We start from the raw sequence: 8,427 nt of genomic DNA on the forward strand, positions 1-8,427 counted from the left end.
ATCAAATCTCTCATCTTAAATTGCACGTCTGAGAACTGGATTGTGCACTATGTTAACTTGGACTGTATCCAACTAAGTTCCACTCATAATAGACCTATTGAAATTAATGAACCTAAATTAGTCATGTCCATTAATTTCAGTGGATTCAATGACTAATGTTGGATACAACCCTATTTATTTTATTGATTTTTTAAATCCAAGCACCACACCTTTCCCATTCCGCCACCCCCCCCCCAGAAGAAATTCAAGGTGGCTGATGACCAAAAACAACAGAAATGAAATCTAAAACAAATCCACTAGTTCAACCAAATCATAAATCTTTTTTTTCCACGTAAGCAAAACCAAGGTCACAATAGCAGAGCCAAAACAGAAAGCTACCAGCGGGGGGGGGGGGGAGAGGGGGAGGGCAGCAGAGTCCTATTGAGAGATTCCTCCATCAGAGCCAAAATGTCTTGGGCCAGACCTGGAGGCCTTGAGGATATTATGTGTGTGCAACCGATTAGAAACAAATGCTTGCTTGTAAACGGATAGGCATAGTTTGTGACCTGGATAGGCAAGGCCAGTCCTACCATTAGCCAGAGTGAGGCGGCTGCCTCAAGCAGCAGTTGGTGGGAGGGAAGGAATGGTGCCCCCTGTGTCATCTCAGCTTGCCTGCTACTCTCAGGAGGACAGTGTCTGAATCCTCAGTGTCTAAGGTTGCTAGAATCTCAGGGCTGACCTGAAGTCTCCAGATTTTCCTGCCCCCCCCCCCAGTTGGTGGCAGGGAGAGGGCTTGAATCTGCAGGTAGGCAAAAGTGCATTCCCTGCCCAGGCTTCCTAAGCAGGTAGGAAGGAATGATCCCCTCACTTTAGCTGGACACCCCCTTTTGCTAAGGCTTCTGTCTTAATTTCCTGCCAGACCTTGTGTCATTTGATTTTTTAAAAAAAAAATAATATTTATTGATTTTCCAACCATTTAAACACAATAAAACAGAAAAAACAAAAAAGAAAAAGAAAAAGAAAAAGAAAAGAAAAGAAAAGAAAAAACATTAGATTAACAAAATAGGACGCAAACCATTTAAAACACAAAACACTTTCAATATCTTAACTTTCATTCCCTTATTTCCACGACCTCCTCACACCTCCCTTTTTGTATTCCACTTCTATTAATTGTTTCAGCAATTCCTTTCCATCTTCCTCTATTTTCTATCCTATAATTATCTTAACATATTCTAATCTTATTTTTCCCTTTAATACTCTATTAGTCTATTTATACTTAATTCCTTATAGCATTTCTACTAAAGCCATATAACTTCATTCCAACATTTTTCTAACATTCATTATTTTTACAATATTTCTATAAATAGTCTTAAACTTTTTCCAGTCTTCTTCCACCATCTCTTCTCCCTGGTCTCGGATTTCTGCCAGTCGTTTCCGCCAATTCCATATAGTCCATCAACTTCATCTGCCATTCTTCCCGGATAGATAAATCTTGTGTCTTCCAGTACTTCACAATGAGTATTCTTGCTGCTATTGTTACATACGTGAAAAGAGTTCTATCCTTCTTTAACACCAATTGGCCGACCATGCCCAGGAGAAAGACCTCTGGTTTCTTCAAAATGGTATATTTAAATACCTTTTTCATTTCATTATGAATCATCTCCCAAAGTGTCTTAATCCTTGGGCATGTCCACCAAAGGTGAACTCTAATACTCAAATTCGTCTGTTTTTCTTTAAGTTCAGTCATAGCAAGCGTCAACTTATATTCATCAAGTTGCTTCTGTAGGGCTGGGGCTCTCTTGCTCTTTCTCTCCAGTTGTGTTTCTTTACATTCAGCAACAACAGCTTTTTCCCTGGCCTCCTCCGCAGTTTGCCGTATTGAAATAGGTTCCTGTGTCAATTTCTGGGTAGTTTCTGTATTAGTATTATTTATACTTTCTATATTTAAGTTAGTTTTAATGATTGAAACATCCACTTTCGCATTTATCATGTCCATTTTCCTGTGAAGCTGATCCAATGAATCATTTATCTTAAATAATGCAGCCACTAGAGCCTCTTCTGTCAACATTTATCTTGGTTTTACATATACTGGTACAAAGGCTGCAACAGAAAAAGCAGGGGGGCCTGATGGTGAAGCTCTCCTGGATTGTTGCCAAGTCCTTCCAGACCTTAATGTTTTGTCAGCAGTTGACTGGTCTGTTTTTCCTCTTCCATTAACCATAACACTTAAAAGATTCAAGGTCAGTCCCAGAGTCTCACAGTTTTTAACTTGCAGCTGGAAATTTCCCTAACCCAACTCTTGTAAAGCAACCGGTTTCAAAGGCTTCCACTAGGGGGAAACAGTTTCTATTTGTAATAGTCAATAGTATCCTCTTTTAAACAATCCGAAAATTAGTTTCAAGTTAGTTTCAATTTTCAGTTACTTTTACTCCTTTTTAAAGCAGCCGGAAACAGTAGAAACAATGTATTTCTCTTGTTTAACTAGCTGTCAATGAACGTTCTAAACGCTGTCAATAAACATTCCAAAATACATCAGTCCTACTAGCAGCCCGTTTCCAGGGTCAGAGCGGCGGTGTTTTAGATCTCTTCGCTCTCTCCTGCAGGCATGTTCAGTCCACAACCCCCCCCCTTCTCCTGCCTCCAAAGGGGGGTTTTGTTCTTTACCGATGGAAATTTAATCTTTTACAAAAGACTTTCCAGGACTCCAGCTTGCAACTTCATTGCCTCAGCCTATTTACAAAAGGGGAAGGCGGACTTCCTGTTTTGAACCTCCCCGCTTCAATACCAAATTATACTTTTAAAAATCCAATTCTCCCGTTTCAGCTCTACTCACGGGTAATTACTTTAAAGTCAAATTGTCCACAGGAAAAAGTCAGCGCTCTCCGGCAACGGCTGTGCGGCTTCGCTCCGTGAAAGAAGCAGACAATTCGAAGCACCGCGCCACTCACCCCACGTCGCTCTGGAGCCCTGAAAATGGGTTTCCCCGCGAGTAGGGGAGGCGCAGAAGGTGCCCGCCGAATCCCACGTTCACAGGCTTCTCCCGCCTGTGATTTTTACGGGTCTCCGCCTTCGCCGTGGCGGTCCAGACCCAATTTCCCACGGGGCAAATTCCTCCTGGTCAGAGGAATTCCGCCATTGCCGATGGCGCCAACCCGGAAGTCCCCAGACCTTGTGTCATTTGAATGACAAGCTCTCAGTGACTGTGGTTAATGCTTAATGTTTCATGCTTAATGACATCATTGGTGCCCGTCCCCTGTGGCATCATCATCAGGGGACCCCGTGAAAGCACCAGGACCAGCCCCTTGGTCTCAGGGCTGGGCCATGAAATCTGCTTCTGACCAAGCGACCCTACCAGTGTCAAAATAGGATTCAGCTGCTAATCTCCTCAGCTTTTGTATGTGAAATGGGAATGCCTTCTTGTCCTTCCCCGTCAGGTGACAAAAAGAATTGGGACAGCACTGTAGATTGGTAAAGGGCTACCTCATCTCAAACAAACTCTGCCTCATATGCCTGGGTCTCCTAAGGGGTCCTGCCAGGGGTGTTGCTAAGTACCTAAAAGACCCCCGGCATAAATTTCAAAAGGCTACTTTATATGTATAGATGCAAATTTAGCCTGACTTTCAAAAAGGGAAAAACATGCTCTGGCTCCTGCAGTCAGTGTTTCTTCTGAGCTATGAGTGCAAACAGGATTTTCTGGCTTCACTGTAGGAATGCGCAAATCTGTCAGTTTTGGTTACTTTCAGTTTCTCATTTTTTAGAGTCTTCAGTTCTCCGCATTTCCACAACCATTTCCCTATCAGTCCCTATCAGCATTTTTGTGTGTGAATTTCTCCTTACATGTATATGTTTGTATGCAGAAAAAGCCCACCCACCTTGCTACATCTACTTCTTCCTCTAGCTCCCCCACCCACCTCTGATATGCAGCCCCCAGAAGGGTATCAACAAGGAAAAAAGATTTCCCACCTCATATGGTCTAAGGCTTTTCAAAATGCCCATGGACTAAAACAAGTGCCAACATTTTTCTCTGTCCCAAATAATTAGGAGATGAAGCAAACAAACTTTGACAGAGGTGTAAATTCAAAATCAATTATCTGTTCACTTGAATTAATACCCACATTGCACTTGCTTGTGTTAAAGGGCAAATTCCCCTTTCCAGCTCTCGCTTATAACAGTTAGTATCAGAGAGACAATTAATTCCATCTGTAACGTCAGATATATTTATAACCACTGTGACAGGACTCTGAGTTGGCCTGGACATGAGGTAGACCCTGGCCTCCCAGAAATTAAAAGGAAAGACATTTTATTTAACTAGAAAACTTAAACTGGCCCCAATTACCTAACGTTCAAAAGAATGAGATGTTGCGAAGCAATATTGACTATGACAGGGACACAGTTAAAACACCCAGATGGAGCTAACTCCCAAGATTTACTCCTTATACCACAGATTTTCAATGGATCAGAGAAGCCACATTCATTTTATTTGGTGCATGTCTTCAAAGTGACTGACAACATTAAAAAAACTCAATTAATACATTGAAGGCATATACTTTAAACACAGCAAAAGCAATCTTAGCTGGAGAAAATGAAATTTTAATTTAATTAAACAGTTTTAAAATAGAAATTAGACAACCATAATATGGACAATGAGCTATTTTAGAAAAATTAAGAGAGAATAATTTGGGTTCAATTGGATTCATTTTTTATTTTTTACTGAGTTAACAGTTTAATGTTTTTTAACTCTGCGCGAAACATCTGAAGGGCTTTGTTGATTGGGTGGTCAACAAATGATCAAAAATAAATAGTACACAAATAAATGAATAAATTTCAGGGGTGTTACTATGATAATCAGTGGATAAACTGCTGTTCCAAACTTTTGTTCACTTATTTATCTGAATATTTCTATTCCAATAAATATTCCCACCCAGTTCCAGTGGGAACCTTAATGCATTAAATAATCACCATAGAAACAATGACCAAACAGCAGTGAAAATGGAAGACCAACAAAATGACAATGGCAGTGTTGAATTTGGGTAGAGGAGAAATTTTATTCATATTGCATTTAAAGGTGAACCTACCAAATCTGAACTTTCTCAACTTATGTGACCCCAAATACAGCCTTCCTTTGAAATTTGCACTTCTCCAAATTTTGCAAAACTGTTCTCTAGCCAAGCAATGTGTACAACAATGCATGTACTAGGGTAAAAAGTGCATAAACATGCATATATCAGTGAAAAGAGGATAAACAAATTATATGAGGGGAAATGTGTATATTAGGGAAAATTGCATACAAAAATACTGATGAATTTTCACGAGAATTTTGATGAAGAAATGCTAGCATATTCCTCCATCAGGCCCTGGGTTCAACCCTACCCAGCCCTGGAACCTGGGATTCCCTTGGAGGAAAAATAGAGTATCTGGATGCTCAGCAAACATCTGTACTGAAAACAAAGCTGCAGACCCAGACATTCCAGCCACAGGAATGGGGTGCTCCAAGATGATTGCTCAGGTTCTCAGCCAGTCTCCGGCCCCTAACCTCTCTTGACATCACCACAGCCAAAGGAGCAGAGGAAATGATGTGCTGAAGCTACAGGCAAAATTTACATATAAATATAAATTTACTTGAAAGGAGAGGGAGAAAGTTCATGTAAGCACCTGCTCAGATCAGCACCTGGCAGAGAACCAGAAAGGGATGGAGTCTCTGACTCACATATAAGGTCTGTGTCTGAATTGAAGCACTGCTCTAGCATACAATGTTTCCTAAAGTGGGTCCCCTTCTCCTTCTAACTATTTTCAGGATCCACCTCTTTATTTTCCAAAGGGTACCACCCTTATCTCCCAGGATCCTCCTTTTAAATCTCAAAATCTGCTCAGGTATGTGGTGCCATGTCAGTTTTGCTGTTGCTCAATCATAGATCTGTTCTAATCCATTGTTGCTTTTCCCATATGAAAAATTCACATGCAAGTTTTATGCATTTTGCTTGCACTCTTCCCGTAAAATACACATTTTCAATATTTTACAGTGCATTTCCCTCTGAAATACACATTTCATTTCCATTTTCTTTTGCACATCAGCTGCATATTTTTGTGTGCGCTTATGGGGACAAAAGCTTCACCACAAAATTATGCAGAAGTGCTGGTGCATAATCTGACCAAGAGTTGCATTCTGACCCACAAGCAAGTTCTGAAATGTTGAATTAGGTCTATCCACTGTAAAAAAAACTCCTGCCAACCTAGCAGTTCAAAAGCACGTCAAAAGTGCAAGTAGATAAATAGGTACTGCTCCGGCGGGAAGGTAAACAGCGTTTCCGTGCGCTGCTCTGGTTCGCCAGAAGCGGCTTAGTCATGCTGGCCGCATGACCTGGAAGCTGTACGCCGGCTCCCTCGGCCAATAAAGCGAGATGAGCGCCGCAACCCCAGAGTCGGTCATGACTGGACCTAGTGGTCAGGGGTCCCTTTACCTTTTACTGTAAAAAAACAGATCAGGCATATTCCTCTCCACCATCCCTGGGATGGTCCCAATCATACCTGTTCTATGTTGCTTTCCATGTCTCAGAATAATTATCTTAGCAGGGACCCTCCAGCAGGCTTGTGGGGCAGGAAACATTCTGTTTGAGAGGCATAAATTTTAGAACTTTCTATTCAGACAAGCCGTATTGCTTTTAAAAACCACCTTGCTGAATTATGATGAGGTGCCCTCTGCCCTCCGTCAGAACAGAAGTCACATCAAACAGATTTCTGTGGTGACCTTCAACAATTTCCTCATGAAGCTGTCAACCTGATTGTGCAGTTCCAAAAGAACAGCCTTCTAGGGAAACCCCCCCCCCCCCATCAAATTGCTTGTCAGGAACTCAGGCTGGGCCAGTGCACATATGGTTTCATAATATCCCTTAGATTTTCAAGGACCAACTGGAATTTTGGAATGATTTGGTTTACAGTTCCCTTAAGTAACATTATCTTGTTAAAGACATTAACCCCAGCCCTTTACTGTTATATATTTGCTTTGTTTTCATCCTAGGGAGCAACCTGTGGCGGAGACGCTCAACAGGAAGAGAGAGTTCAAAGGTCATGAAAACATTGATTTTCAAGATGGCTGAACTGCTGTCTTGGGAGCACAGTGCAATTATGAAAAACAGACATCTCTGTTTAACCTTCCTTTTTTATTAAAAAACAACAACATCCCTTGCGTGCACTTTAACAGTTAATAACTTCTGTATGAAAGCTCGTGCTATAATAAATTTGTTAGTCTTTAGGGTGCCATGAGACTCTGTTGTTTTTGCTGCAACACACTAAGATTGATATCCCTCTGAGAATTATAAATGTCATGTAATTGTTTCAATCATCTGCTTTATGCAGTCAAATTTGTTTCACCTGTGAGTAAGATGGCTAAAATGATGGAAACTAGTAAGGTAAACAGCAGTTGCATATAATGCAGCAATTATTGCTTTTAATTAGAGTAGGAGTTTTGCAAATACATGTGTGATGATGCAGAGCACAAATCCTAAGGCTCATCCACACTTCTTCCATTTGCCCTGCCACTCCCCCCTCCCCAGGAAAACCCGTCATTTAGTGCCGAATCGCAGCAAATGGAAATCAGGTTTTCAGCGAATTGCTCCCCCCCCCACCCCCGATTTATTGCTAAAGAGCAGGTTTTCCAAGGGAAAGTGGCAAGGCAAAGGCAAAACCACTCAGAACCATGCCTAAAAAGCACTGGGACCCATGCTTTCTAGGCATGGGACAAGCAAATGTGTGGACGAGCCCTTGCAGGCATGGCCAAACTCAGCCCTCCAGCTGTTTTGGGACTACAACTCCCATCATTCCTAGTTAGCAGGATCAGTGGTCAGGGATGATGGGAGTTGTAGTCCCAAAACAGTTGGAGGGCCAAGTTTGGCCATGCCTGCCTTAGAGTATGTCAAGGCAGGAGCTTATTCTGGGATTGTACTCCCATGATCACAAGTGAAGTTTTTTGTAGTATCCTCATGGTTCATGCCAGTGGTGGCTGGAGCAAGAGGCAAAAGTGGGCGGAGCAACTAATGTGAATTTTACCTTTGTACAGCAGGCTACTTTCCGCCCTCACCCCTACCTCCACTTCTGTCCTCCATCTAGGCAATCAAGAAGCATTATCAGTATTCAAGGACTCACTCTAGCCAGGCAAATGCAACCATGGATGGTTCAAGGCAGGACTGGTGAGGGATGTGACCTGGAAGAGTCCCAGAGGCCAGAAAGGGAGGACTGAAGGGCTGCATTTGGCCTCCAGGTCTGAGGTTCTTCATCTCCAATCTAAAGAAAGGAGGACCATCAAGTGCAGAGTCCAATCCTATGCATTGAACAGAGATGGGGAACCAGGTTCAGCTGAAAAGGTTTTCCCAACGCTGCTGTATATGAAAATAGGTCTTACTTCACTTGTTTCAAAATAAGATATACCAGCCCTATGGCATGGGGGGGGGGACT

The 8,427-nt window shown here is 42.0% G+C and overlaps 1 long non-coding RNA gene across 1 annotated transcript; it reads left to right on the plus strand.

Moving 5' to 3' along the window:
- Positions 1-3,286: 3,286 nt before the first annotated feature.
- Positions 3,287-7,162, plus strand: LOC308483739. The gene is made up of 3 exons (XR_013989769.1): positions 3,287-3,373; positions 5,774-5,850; positions 6,995-7,162. It is a non-coding gene; the product is annotated as an uncharacterized lncRNA (long non-coding RNA).
- The last annotated feature ends 1,265 nt before the right edge of the window (positions 7,163-8,427 follow it).

The sequence above is a fragment of the Podarcis pityusensis genome (genome assembly GCF_964106645.2).
Source record: "Podarcis pityusensis genome assembly, chromosome: 8".
Classification (NCBI taxonomy): domain Eukaryota; kingdom Metazoa; phylum Chordata; class Lepidosauria; order Squamata; family Lacertidae; genus Podarcis; species Podarcis pityusensis.